The sequence below is a fragment of the Eschrichtius robustus genome, chromosome 12 (assembly GCF_028021215.1).
Source record: "Eschrichtius robustus isolate mEscRob2 chromosome 12, mEscRob2.pri, whole genome shotgun sequence".
NCBI lineage: Eukaryota > Metazoa > Chordata > Mammalia > Artiodactyla > Eschrichtiidae > Eschrichtius > Eschrichtius robustus.
Genome location: NC_090835.1, coordinates 43,166,555 through 43,181,881, shown reverse-complemented (window position 1 = coordinate 43,181,881; position 15,327 = coordinate 43,166,555).

The window sequence follows — 15,327 nt, the reverse complement described above, 5'->3', positions numbered from 1 at the left end:
TATAACTGCATCAAGTTGCTGTCGAACTCAAACAAACACAACATTGTATATACACTATGCTGAAATAGAAAATAAATATTAAATTATTAAACAAGAAAAGGCAAGAAATGCCTACTCTATGACTCTCTGGCCTCGGTGAACTGGGATGGTGTCACATCCCTTGAGCCTGAGCAGGCCTGGGGCCCCTGGCTGGAATATGCTGGTGACTAGGCAGCTAGGGGGGAGGACGTGCCAGCAGATCAGCGCCCCCTCAGACCTCTAGTGCACACTCTCCTCTGCATGGGACCACAATCTCTCGATCCAAGCTGGCCCTCTTACAGCTAAGCCAAGCCTAGTGTACCCAAAACATGCTGGACCCGCTGGGAGGAAAGAGCTTTGAAAAGACACCGGATCTCCACGGCTACTGCTGGTGGGGTTCCCACCTCCAGCGTACTTCTTTAGATTCGCCTCCCCTACGAACCACAGCACCTTCAGCATAGCACATTTGCACTGCTTGGAATGTGCGTGGGTGAGGGTGGTGCAGCGTTAGGGGGAAGAGGTAAAGATACACATGCCCTGTGGTGTGTGTTCACCCAGGTTCCATTCAAATATCCAACCCAACAACAAGACTCGCTCTAAGGCTCCCTTTGCGCAAGTCACCAGATAGGGCACGAAGAAGTGCTGCCGCCTTGTGACGCTTTCCTGTAACAACAACTTTAAAAACTGTGCTCAAGGGCACTTAACATTCACAAGGCCTGCGACCTGCCGGCATGCAAATGACCCCTGCCCTCAAGAAATGTCCATGGCTAGGTAATCTGAAATGAATTCAAATCAGGCCCGACTCTCAGGCAGAAAAGTTTCAACAGCTCAGTGGTACTCACACGCTTTTTAAAAGACAGCACATCAAATGAAAAGATGCTCAGGATTTGTCATGATTAAAGAATGAAAGTAAACGTAGACGAGGTCTTCCCTGGCTGCATCCTCAAAAATCTTAAAAAGAGTAAGTGCTCAAGAGGGCAGGCAGAAAAGGGAAGCCTACTATGCTGTTGGTGGGAATGTAAATTGCTAACAGCTAGTATGGAGATAGGTAGGCAAGTTCCTTACTAAACTAATAACTGGAGCTACCACGAGATTCGGCAACCCCAATCCAGTTCGTATAACCAAAGAATACCATCATTGGAATAAAACACTTGCACCCCAACGGTCGTCGTGGTACTCTTTACCATAGCCAAGACATGCAAACGACTGAAATGTCCAGTGAGAGATGAATGGATAAAGATGTTGTGCTACCTATACTCCCTCCACTATCACTCATCCATAGAACAAAACGAACTCATGCTATTTGCAGCAACATGGATGGAGCAGTAGATGATCTCACTAATTCCGGTAAATTAGAAGCAGAAAGACACATATCCCACTATACCACTTATATGTGCAGTCTAAAATTGGATACAAAGGAAGTAGTATACAAAGGAAACACAGATTCACAAAGGGAACAAAGAAGCGTACAGTTTCCATAGGGGGAAACTGGGGATCGGTGACGGATGAAGTAGGAGGTTGGGATTCACAGGAAAACACTAATATATGAAAAAGACTTCATCAACGACAACCATCCTGAGAGCACAGGGAACTCTACTCAACATTCTTCAATACCCTAAGAGGGAAACGAATCCGAAATACTACAGGTACAGCTACATATATAACTGCATCAAGTTGCTGTAGAACTCAAACAAACACAACATTGTATATACACTATGCTGGAATGGAAAATAAATATTAAATTATAAAACAAGAAAAGGCAAGAAATGCCTACACTATGACTCTCTGGCCTCGGTGAACTGGGATGGTGTGACATCCCTTGAGCCTGAGCAGGCCTGGGGCCCCTGGCTAGAGTATGCTGCTGATTAGGGAGACAGGGGGGAGGACGTGCCAGCAGATCAGCACCGCCTCAGATATCTAGTGCCCATTCTCCTCTGCATGGGACCACAACCTCTAGATCCAAACCGACCCTCTTACAGATAAGCCAAGCCTAGTGTACCCAAAGGATGGTGGACTCGCTCGGAGGGAAGAGCTGTGAAAACACACCGGATCTCCACGGCTACTCCTGGTGGGATTCCCACCTCCAGACTACTTCCTTAGATTCGCCTCACCTACGAACCACAGCACCTGCAGCACAGCACATTTGCACTGCTTGGGATTTGCGTGGGCGAGGGTGTTACAGCGTTAGGGGGAAGAGGTAAAGATACACAAGTCCTACGGTGTGTGTTCAGCCACGTTCCATTCAAATTTCCACCCCAACAACAAGACTAGTTCTAAGGCTCTGTTTGCCCAAGTTACCAGAGAGGGCACGAAGCAGTGCTGCCGCCTTGTGGCGCTTTCCCGAAACAACAACTTTCAAAACTGTGCTCAAGGGCACTTACCATTCACAAGGCCTCTGACCTGCGGGGCTGCAAATGACGCTTGCCCTGGAGAAGTATCCTGGGCTAGGTAATCTGCCATGAATTCAAATCAGGCCCGACTCTCAGGCAGAAATGTTTCAACAGCTCAGTGGCACTCACACGCTTTTTAAAAAACAGCACATCAAATGAAAAGATGCTCAGGATCTGCCGTGATCAGGGAACGCACATAAACGTAGACGAGGTGCTCCCTGGCTGCAGTCCTCAAAAAGCCTATAAAGAGTAAGTGCTCAACAGGGCAGGCAGAAGAGGGAACCCTACTATGCTGTTGGTGGAAATGTAAATTGCTAACAGCCAGTATGGAGATAGGTAGGCAAGTTCCTTGCTAAACTATAAACTGGAGCTACCATCAGACTCGGCATCCCCACTCCAGTTTGTATAACCAGAGAATACCATCATTGGAATAAAACACTTCCACCCCAACGGTTGTTGTGGTACTCTTTACCATAGCCAAGCCACGCAGATGACTGACATGTCCAGCGGGAAATGAATGGATAATGAAGTTGTGCTACCTATACTCCCTCGACTGTCACTCAACCAGGGAACAAAATGAACTCGTGGTCTTTGTAGCAACATGGATGGAGCAGTAGATGATATCACTAATTCTGGTATATTAGGGACAGAAAGACACATATCCAGCATATCACTTTCAGGTACAGTCGAAAAATGGATACAAAGGAAGTAATGGACAGTGCAAACACAGACTCACAAACTGAGACACGAAACGTAGATTTACCATAGGGGGAAATTGGGGATCGGAAAAAGATGAAGTAGGAGGTTGGGATTAACAGAAACACCCTAATATTTAAAAAAACGTCAACAACGGCGACCCTACTAATAGCACAGGGATCTCTAATCAACACTCGTCAATAACCTAACATGGAAAAAAATCCAAAATTGTTAAGGTACAGCTACATATATATCTGCATCAGGTTGCTGTCGAACTCAAACAAACACAACCTTGTATATAAACCATGCTGAAATAGAAAATAAGTATTAAATTATAACACAAGAAAAAGGCAAGAAATGCCTACTATATTACCCTCAGGCCTCTGTGACGTGGACTGGTGTCACATCTCTGTTGCCTCAGCAGGCCTGGGTCCCAATGCAGGAGTATGCTGGTGCTGAGGGAGCCAGGGAGGAGGACGTGCCAGCAGATCAGCACCCCCTCAGACCTCTATTGCCCATTCTCCTCTGCATGGTAGCACAGTCTCCCGATCCAAGCCAGCCCTCTTACAACTAAGCCAAGCCTAGTGTACCCAAATGATGGTCGACCAGCTGGGAGGGAAGAGCTGTGAAAAGACACCGGATCTCCACAGCTCCTGCTAGTGGGGTTCCCACCTCCAGCCTACTTCCTTAGACTCGCCCCACCTACGAACCACAGCACCTTCAGCATAGCACATTTGCACTGCTTGGGATTTGCGTGGGGTCGGGCAGTGCAGGGTAAGGGTGAAGAGGAAAAGATACATAAGCACTGCGGTGTGTGTTCAGCCACGTTGGACTCCAATTTCCAACCCAACACCAGGACTCCCTCTAAGGCTCTGTTTGCCTACATTACCAGGGAGGACACGGAGACGTGCTGCCGCCTTGTGGCGCTTTCCCGTAACAACAACTTGAAAAACTGTACTCAAGGGCACTTAACATTCACAAGGCCTGCGGGGCTGCAAAGGAACCCTGCCCTCCAGAAATGTCCTATGCTAGGTAATCTGAAATAAATTCAAATCAGGTCCGACTCTCAGGCAGAAAAGTTTCAAGAGCCCAGTGGTACTCACACGCTTTTTAAGCAACAGCACATCAAATGAAAAGATGCTCAGGATCTCTCATGATTAAAGAATGAAAATAAACGTAGACGAGGTGTTCCCTGGCTGCAGTGCTCAAAAAGCCTACAAAGAGTAACTGCTCAAGAGGGTAGGAAAAGAAGGAACCCTACTACGCTGTTGGTGGAAATGTAAATTGCTAACAGCCAGTATGGAGATAGTTAGGCAAGTTCCTTAGTAAACTATAAACTGGAGCTACTACGAGATTCAGCAACCCCACTGCAGTTCGTATAACCAGAGAATACCATCATTGGAATAAAACAGTTGCACCCCAACGGTCGTGGTGCTACTCTTTATCATAGCCAAGACACGCAAACAAACAAAATGTCCAGCGAGAGACGATTAGATAAAGAACCTGTGAGACCTATACTCCATGGACTGTCACTCATCCAAACAACAAAATGATCTCATGCTATTTGTAGCAACTTGGATGCAGCAGTAGATGATCTCACTAATTCTGATAAGTTAGAGACAGAAAGACACATAGCCCAGCATATCACTTATACGTGCAATCTAAAAACGCATACCAAGAAGTAGTATACAAAGGAAACACAGTTTCACAAACGGGAAAACGAAGTGTAGCGTTCCCAGAGGGGGAAACTGGGGATCGGGGAAAGATGAAGTAGGAGGTTGGGATTCACAGAAAAACACTAAAATATAAAAAAGACTTCATCAACGACAACCATCCTGAGAGCACAGGGAACTCTACTCACCATTCTTCAATAACCTAAGAGGGAAAAAATCCGAAATACTACAGGTACAGCTACATATATAACTGCATCAAGTTGCTGTAGAACTCAAACAAACACAACATTGTATATAAACTATGGTGGAATAGAAAATAAATATTAAATTATAAAACAAGAAAAGGCAAGAGATGCCTACTCTATGACTCTCTGGCCTTGGTGAACTGGGATGGTGTCACATCCCTTGAGCCTGAGCCGGCCTGGGGCCGCTGGCTAGAGTATGCTGGTGATTAGGGAGACAGGCGGGAGGACGTGCCAGCAGATCAGCGCCCCCTCAGACCTCTAGTGCCCATTCTCCTCTGCATGGGACCACAATCTCTCGATCCAAGTCGGCCCTCTTACAGCTAAGCCAAGCCTAGTGTACCCAAAGGATGGTGGACCCACTGGGAGGGAAGAGCTCGGAAAAGACACCGGATCTCCATGGGTACTGCTGGTGGGGTTCCCACCTCCAGCCTACTTCCTTAGATTCGCCTCACCTACGAACCACAGCACCTTCAGCATAGCATATTTGCACTGCTTGGGATTTGCGTGGGGTCGGGCAGTGCAGGGTAAGGGTGAAGAGGAAAAGATACACAAGCCCTGCGGTGTGCTTTAACCCACGTTCGACTCCAATTTCCAACCCAACACCACAACTCCCTCTAAGGCTCTGTTTGCCCAAGTTACCAGAGAGGACACGAAGAAGTGCTGCCGCCTTGTGGCGCTTTCCCGAAACAACAACTTGGAAAACCTGTGCTCGAGGGCACTTAACATTCACAAGGCCTCTGACCTGCGGGGCTGCAAATGACCCTTGCCCACGAGAAATGTCCTGGGCTAGGTAATCTAAAATGAATTCAAATCAGGCCCGACCATCAGGCAGAAATATTTCAAGAGCCCAGTGGTACTCACACGCTTTTTAAAAAACAGCACATCAAATGAAAAGATGCTCAGGATCTGTCATGATTAGAGAATGCAAATAAACGTAGAAGAGGTGTTCCCTGGCTGCAGTCCTCAAAAAGCCTACAAAGAGTAAGTGCTCAAGAGGGCAGGCAGAAGAGGGAACCCTACTATGCTGTTGGTGGAAATGTAAATTGCTAACCGCCAGTATGGAGATCAGTAGGCAAGTTCCCTACTATACTAAAAACTGGAGCTACCACGAGATTGGGCAACCCCACTCCAGTTCGTAAAAGCAGAGAATACCATCCTTGGAATAAAACTCTTGCACCGCAATGGTCGTGGTGGTACCCTTTACCGTAGCCAACCACGCAAAAGACCAAAATGTCCAGCGATTGATGAATGGATAAAGAAGTTGTGCTACCTATACTCCCTCGACTGTCACTGATCCAGACAAAATGAACTCATGTTATTTGTAGCAACACGGATGGAGCAGTAGATGATATCACTAATTCTGGTAAATTACAGACAGAAAGACACATAGCCCAGCATATCACTTTCAGGTGCAGTCGAAAAATGGATAGAAAGGAAGTAATGTACAAAGGAAACACAGACTCATAAACGGAAAAAAGAAGTGTAGAGTTACCATAGGGGGGAATTGGGGATTGGGGAAGAATGAAGGAGGAGGTTGGGATTCAATGAAAAACATTAATATATAAAAAAGACTTCATCAACGACAACCCTCCTGATAGCACGGGGAATTCTAATCAATACTCGTCAATAACATAACATGGAAAAACATCCAAAATATTAAGGGTACAGCTACATATATAACTGCATCAAGTTGCTGTCGAACTCAAACAAACACAACATTGTATATACACTATGCTGAAATAGAAAATAAATATTAAATTATTAAACAAGAAAAGGCAAGAAATGCCTACTCTATGACTCTCTGGCCTCGGTGAACTGGGATGGTGTCACATCCCTTGAGCCTGAGCAGGCCTGGGGCCCCTGGCTGGAATATGCTGGTGACTAGGCAGCTAGGGGGGAGGACGTGCCAGCAGATCAGCGCCCCCTCAGACCTCTAGTGCACACTCTCCTCTGCATGGGACCACAATCTCTCGATCCAAGCTGGCCCTCTTACAGCTAAGCCAAGCCTAGTGTACCCAAAACATGCTGGACCCGCTGGGAGGAAAGAGCTTTGAAAAGACACCGGATCTCCACGGCTACTGCTGGTGGGGTTCCCACCTCCAGCGTACTTCTTTAGATTCGCCTCCCCTACGAACCACAGCACCTTCAGCATAGCACATTTGCACTGCTTGGAATGTGCGTGGGTGAGGGTGGTGCAGCGTTAGGGGGAAGAGGTAAAGATACACATGCCCTGTGGTGTGTGTTCACCCAGGTTCCATTCAAATATCCAACCCAACAACAAGCCTCGCTCTAAGGCTCCCTTTGCGCAAGTCACCAGATAGGGCACGAAGAAGTGCTGCCGCCTTGTGACGCTTTCCTGTAACAACAACTTTAAAAACTGTGCTCAAGGGCACTTAACATTCACAAGGCCTGCGACCTGCCGGCATGCAAATGACCCCTGCCCTCAAGAAATGTCCATGGCTAGGTAATCTGAAATGAATTCAAATCAGGCCCGACTCTCAGGCAGAAAAGTTTCAACAGCTCAGTGGTACTCACACGCTTTTTAAAAGACAGCACATCAAATGAAAAGATGCTCAGGATTTGTCATGATTAAAGAATGAAAGTAAACGTAGACGAGGTCTTCCCTGGCTGCATCCTCAAAAATCTTAAAAAGAGTAAGTGCTCAAGAGGGCAGGCAGAAAAGGGAAGCCTACTATGCTGTTGGTGGGAATGTAAATTGCTAACAGCTAGTATGGAGATAGGTAGGCAAGTTCCTTACTAAACTAATAACTGGAGCTACCACGAGATTCGGCAACCCCAATCCAGTTCGTATAACCAAAGAATACCATCATTGGAATAAAACACTTGCACCCCAACGGTCGTCGTGGTACTCTTTACCATAGCCAAGACATGCAAACGACTGAAATGTCCAGTGAGAGATGAATGGATAAAGATGTTGTGCTACCTATACTCCCTCCACTATCACTCATCCATAGAACAAAACGAACTCATGCTATTTGCAGCAACATGGATGGAGCAGTAGATGATCTCACTAATTCCGGTAAATTAGAAGCAGAAAGACACATATCCCACTATACCACTTATATGTGCAGTCTAAAATTGGATACAAAGGAAGTAGTATACAAAGGAAACACAGATTCACAAAGGGAACAAAGAAGCGTACAGTTTCCATAGGGGGAAACTGGGGATCGGTGACGGATGAAGTAGGAGGTTGGGATTCACAGGAAAACACTAATATATGAAAAAGACTTCATCAACGACAACCATCCTGAGAGCACAGGGAACTCTACTCAACATTCTTCAATACCCTAAGAGGGAAACGAATCCGAAATACTACAGGTACAGCTACATATATAACTGCATCAAGTTGCTGTAGAACTCAAACAAACACAACATTGTATATACACTATGCTGGAATGGAAAATAAATATTAAATTATAAAACAAGAAAAGGCAAGAGATGCCTACACTATGACTCTCTGGCCTCGGTGAACTGGGATGGTGTGACATCCCTTGAGCCTGAGCAGGCCTGGGGCCCCTGGCTAGAGTATGCTGCTGATTAGGGAGACAGGGGGGAGGACGTGCCAGCAGATCAGCACCGCCTCAGATATCTAGTGCCCATTCTCCTCTGCATGGGACCACAATCTCTAGATCCAAGCCGACCCTCTTACAGATAAGCCAAGCCTAGTGTACCCAAAGGATGGTGGACTCGCTCGGAGGGAAGAGCTGTGAAAACACACCGGATCTCCACGGCTACTCCTGGTGGGATTCCCACCTCCAGACTACTTCCTTAGATTCGCCTCACCTACGAACCACAGCACCTGCAGCACAGCACATTTGCACTGCTTGGGATTTGCGTGGGCGAGGGTGTTACAGCGTTAGGGGGAAGAGGTAAAGATACACAAGTCCTACGGTGTGTGTTCAGCCACGTTCCATTCAAATTTCCACCCCAACAACAAGACTAGTTCTAAGGCTCTGTTTGCCCAAGTTACCAGAGAGGGCACGAAGCAGTGCTGCCGCCTTGTGGCGCTTTCCCGAAACAACAACTTTCAAAACTGTGCTCAAGGGCACTTACCATTCACAAGGCCTCTGACCTGCGGGGCTGCAAATGACGCTTGCCCTGGAGAAGTATCCTGGGCTAGGTAATCTGCCATGAATTCAAATCAGGCCCGACTCTCAGGCAGAAATGTTTCAACAGCTCAGTGGCACTCACACGCTTTTTAAAAAACAGCACATCAAATGAAAAGATGCTCAGGATCTGCCGTGATCAGGGAACGCACATAAACGTAGACGAGGTGCTCCCTGGCTGCAGTCCTCAAAAAGCCTATAAAGAGTAAGTGCTCAACAGGGCAGGCAGAAGAGGGAACCCTACTATGCTGTTGGTGGAAATGTAAATTGCTAACAGCCAGTATGGAGATAGGTAGGCAAGTTCCTTGCTAAACTATAAACTGGAGCTACCATCAGACTCGGCATCCCCACTCCAGTTTGTATAACCAGAGAATACCATCATTGGAATAAAACACTTCCACCCCAACGGTTGTTGTGGTACTCTTTACCATAGCCAAGCCACGCAGATGACTGACATGTCCAGCGGGAAATGAATGGATAATGAAGTTGTGCTACCTATACTCCCTCGACTGTCACTCAACCAGGGAACAAAATGAACTCGTGGTCTTTGTAGCAACATGGATGGAGCAGTAGATGATCTCACTAATTCCGGTAAATTAGAAGCAGAAAGACACATATCCCACTGTACCACTTATATGTGCAGTCTAAAATTGGATACAAAGGAAGTAGTATACAAAGGAAACACAGATTCACAAAGGGAACAAAGAAGCGTACAGTTTCCATAGGGGGAAACTGGGGATCGGTGACGGATGAAGTAGGAGGTTGGGATTCACAGAAAAACACTAATATATGAAAAAGACTTCATCAACGACAACCATCCTGAGAGCACAGGGAACTCTACTCAACATTCTTCAATACCCTAAGAGGGAAACGAATCCGAAATACTACAGGTACAGCTACATATATAACTGCATCAAGTTGCTGTAGAACTCAAACAAACACAACATTGTATATACACTATGCTGGAATGGAAAATAAATATTAAATTATAAAACAAGAAAAGGCAAGAAATGCCTACACTATGACTCTCTGGCCTCGGTGAACTGGGATGGTGTGACATCCCTTGAGCCTGAGCAGGCCTGGGGCCCCTGGCTAGAGTATGCTGCTGATTAGGGAGACAGGGGGGAGGACGTGCCAGCAGATCAGCACCGCCTCAGATATCTAGTGCCCATTCTCCTCTGCATGGGACCACAATCTCTAGATCCAAGCCGACCCTCTTACAGATAAGCCAAGCCTAGTGTACCCAAAGGATGGTGGACTCGCTCGGAGGGAAGAGCTGTGAAAACACACCGGATCTCCACGGCTACTCCGGGTGGGATTCCCACCTCCAGACTACTTCCTTAGATTCGACTCACCTACGAACCACAGCACCTGCAGCACAGCACATTTGCACTGCTTGGGATTTGCGTGGGCGAGGGTGTTACAGCGTTAGGGGGAAGAGGTAAAGATACACAAGTCCTACGGTGTGTGTTCAGCCACGTTCCATTCAAATTTCCACCCCAACAACAAGACTAGTTCTAAGGCTCTGTTTGCCCAAGTTACCAGAGAGGGCACGAAGCAGTGCTGCCGCCTTGTGGCGCTTTCCCGAAACAACAACTTTCAAAACTGTGCTCAAGGGCACTTACCATTCACAAGGCCTCTGACCTGCGGGGCTGCAAATGACGCTTGCCCTGGAGAAGTATCCTGGGCTAGGTAATCTGCCATGAATTCAAATCAGGCCCGACTCTCAGGCAGAAATGTTTCAACAGCTCAGTGGCACTCACACGCTTTTTAAAAAACAGCACATCAAATGAAAAGATGCTCAGGATCTGCCGTGATCAGGGAACGCACATAAACGTAGACGAGGTGCTCCCTGGCTGCAGTCCTCAAAAAGCCTATAAAGAGTAAGTGCTCAACAGGGCAGGCAGAAGAGGGAACCCTACTATGCTGTTGGTGGAAATGTAAATTGCTAACAGCCAGTATGGAGATAGGTAGGCAAGTTCCTTGCTAAACTATAAACTGGAGCTACCATCAGACTCGGCATCCCCACTCCAGTTTGTATAACCAGAGAATACCATCATTGGAATAAAACACTTCCACCCCAACGGTTGTTGTGGTACTCTTTACCATAGCCAAGCCACGCAGATGACTGACATGTCCAGCGGGAAATGAATGGATAATGAAGTTGTGCTACCTATACTCCCTCGACTGTCACTCAACCAGGGAACAAAATGAACTCGTGGTCTTTGTAGCAACATGGATGGAGCAGTAGATGATATCACTAATTCTGGTATATTAGGGACAGAAAGACACATATCCAGCATATCACTTTCAGGTACAGTCGAAAAATGGATACAAAGGAAGTAATGGACAGTGCAAACACAGACTCACAAACTGAGACACGAAACGTAGATTTACCATAGGGGGAAATTGGGGATCGGAAAAAGATGAAGTAGGAGGTTGGGATTAACAGAAACACCCTAATATTTAAAAAAACGTCAACAACGGCGACCCTACTAATAGCACAGGGATCTCTAATCAACACTCGTCAATAACCTAACATGGAAAAAAATCCAAAATTGTAAAGGTACAGCTACATATATATCTGCATCAAGTTGCTGTCGAACTCAAACAAACACAACCTTGTATATACACTATGCTGAAATAGAAAATAAGTATTAAATTATAAAACAAGAAAAAGGCAAGAAATGCCTACTATATTACCCTCAGGCCTCTGTGACGTGGACTGGTGTCACATCTCTGTTGCCTCAGCAGGCCTGGGTCCCAATGCAGGAGTATGCTGGTGCTGAGGGAGCCAGGGAGGGGGACGTGCCAGCAGATCAGCACCCCCTCAGACCTCTATTGCCCATTCTCCTCTGCATGGAAGCACAGTCTCCCAATCCAAGCCAGCCCTCTTACAACTAAGCCAAGCCTAGTGTACCCAAATGATGGTCGACCAGCTGGGAGGGAAGAGCTGTGAAAAGACACCGGATCTCCACAGCTCCTGCTAGTGGGGTTCCCACCTCCAGCCTACTTCCTCAGACTCGCCCCACCTACGAACCACAGCACCTTCAGCATAGCACATTTGCACTGCTTGGGATTTGTGTGGGGTCGGGCAGTGCAGGGTAAGGGTGAAGAGGAAAAGATACACAAGCTCTGCGGTGTGCGTTCAGCCACGTTGGACTCCAATTTCCAACCCAACACCAGGACTCCCTCTAAGGCTCTGTTTGCCTACATTACCAGGGAGGACACGGAGAAGTGCTGCCGCCTTGTGGCGCTTTACCGTAACAACAACTTGAAAAACTCTACTCAAGGGCACTTAACATTCACAAGGCCTGCGGGGCTGCAAAGGAACCCTGCCCTCCAGAAATGTCCTATGCTAGGTAATCTGAAATAAATTCAAATCAGGTCCGACTCTCAGGCAGAAATGTTTCAAGAGCCCAGTGGTACTCACACGCTTTTTAAACAACAGCACATCAAATGAAAAGATGCTCAGGATCTCTCATGATTAAAGAATGAAAATAAACGTAGACGAGGTGTTCCCTGGCTGCAGTGCTCAAAAAGCCTACAAAGAGTAACTGCTCAAGAGGGTAGGAAAAGAAGGAACCCTACTACGCTGTTGGTGGAAATGTAAATTGCTAACAGCCAGTATGGAGATAGTTAGGCAAGTTCCTTAGTAAACTATAAACTGGAGCTACTACGAGATTCAGCAACCCCACTGCAGTTCGTATAACCAGAGAATACCATCATTGGAATAAAACAGTTGCACCCCAACGGTCGTGGTGCTACTCTTTATCATAGCCAAGACACGCAAACAAACAAAATGTCCAGCGAGAGACGATTAGATAAAGAACTTGTGAGACCTATACTCCACGGACTGTCACTCATCCAAACAACAAAATGATCTCATGCTATTTGTAGCAACATGGATGCAGCAGTAGATGATCTCACTAATTCTGATAAGTTAGAGACAGAAAGACACATAGCCCAGCATATCACTTATATGTGCAATCTAAAAACGCATACCAAGAAGTAGTATACAAAGGAAACACAGATTCACAAACGGGAAAACGAAGGGTAGCGTTCCCAGAGGGGGAAACTGGGGATCGGGGAAAGATGAAGTAGGAGGTTGGGATTCACAGAAAAACACTAATATATAAAAAAGACTTCATCAACGACAACCATCCTGAGAGCACAGGGAACTCTACTCACCATTCTTCAATAACCTAAGAGGGAAAAAATCCGAAATACTACGGGTACAGCTACATATATAACTGCATCAAGTTGCTGTAGAACTCAAACAAACACAACATTGTATATAAACTATGGTGGAATAGAAAATAAATATTAAACTATAAACCAAGAAAAGGCAAGAGATGCCTACTCTATGACTCTCTGGCCTTGGTGAACTGGGATGGTGTCACATCCCTTGAGCCTGAGCCGGCCTGGGGCCGCTTGCTAGAGTATTCTGGTGATTAGGGAGACAGGCGGGAGGACGTGCCAGCAGATCAGCGCCCCCTCAGACCTCTAGTGCCCATTCTCCTCTGCATGGGACCACAATCTCTCGATCCAAGTCGGCCCTCTTACAGCTAAGCCAAGCCTAGTGTACCCAAAGGATGGTGGACCCACTGGGAGGGAAGAGCTCGGAAAAGACACCGGATCTCCATGGGTACTGCAGGTGGGGTTCCCACCTCCAGCCTACTTCCTTAGATTCGCCTCACCTACGAACCACAGCACCTTCAGCATAGCATATTTGCACTGCTTGGGATTTGCGTGGGGTCGGGCAGTGCAGGGTAAGGGTGAAGAGGAAAAGATACACAAGCCCTGCGGTGTGCTTCAACCCACGTTCGACTCCAATTTCCAACCCAACACCACAACTCCCTCTAAGGCTTTGTTTGCCTAAGTTACCAGAGAGGACACGAAGAAGTGCTGCCGCCTTGTGGCGCTTTCCCGAAACAACAACTTGGAAAACCTGTGCTCGAGGGCACTTAACATTCACAAGGCCTCTGACCTGCGGGGCTGCAAATGACCCTTGCCCACGAGAAATGTCCTGGGCTAGGTAATCTAAAATGAATTCAAATCAGGCCCGACCATCAGGCAGAAATATTTCAAGAGCCCAGTGGTACTCACACGCTTTTTAAAAAACAGCACATCAAATGAAAAGATGCTCAGGATCTGTCATGATTAGAGAATGCAAATAAACGTAGAAGAGGTGTTCCCTGGCTGCAGTCCTCAAAAAGCCTACAAAGAGTAAGTGCTCAAGAGGGCAGGCAGAAGAGGGAACCCTACTATGCTGTTGGTGGAAATGTAAATTGCTAACCGCCAGTATGGAGATCAGTAGGCAAGTTCCCTACTATACTAAAAACTGGAGCTACCACGAGATTGGGCAACCCCACTCCAGTTCGTAAAAGCAGAGAATACCATCCTTGGAATAAAACTCTTGCACCGCAATGGTCGTGGTGGTACCCTTTACCGTAGCCAACCACGCAAAAGACCAAAATGTCCAGCGATTGATGAATGGATAAAGAAGTTGTGCTACCTATACTCCCTCGACTGTCACTGATCCAGACAAAATGAACTCATGTTATTTGTAGCAACACGGATGGAGCAGTAGATGATATCACTAATTCTGGTAAATTACAGACAGAAAGACACATAGCCCAGCATATCACTTTCAGGTGCAGTCGAAAAATGGATAGAAAGGAAGTAATGTACAAAGGAAACACAGACTCATAAACGGAAAAAAGAAGTGTAGAGTTACCATAGGGGGGAATTGGGGATTGGGGAAGAATGAAGGAGGAGGTTGGGATTCAATGAAAAACATTAATATATAAAAAAGACTTCATCAACGACAACCCTCCTGATAGCACGGGGAATTCTAATCAATACTCGTCAATAACCTAACATGGAAAAACATCCAAAATATTAAGGGTACAGCTACATATATAACTGCATCAAGTTGCTGTCGAACTCAAACAAACACAACATTGTATATAAACTATGCTGAAATAGAAAATAAATATTAAATTATTAAACAAGAAAAGGCAAGAAATGCCTACTCTATGACTCTCTGGCCTCGGTGAACTGGGATGGTGTCACATCCCTTGAGCCTGAGCAGGCCTGGGGCCCCTGGCTGGAATATGCTGGTGACTAGGCAGCTAGGGGGGAGGACGTGCCAGCAGATCAGCGCCCCCTCAGA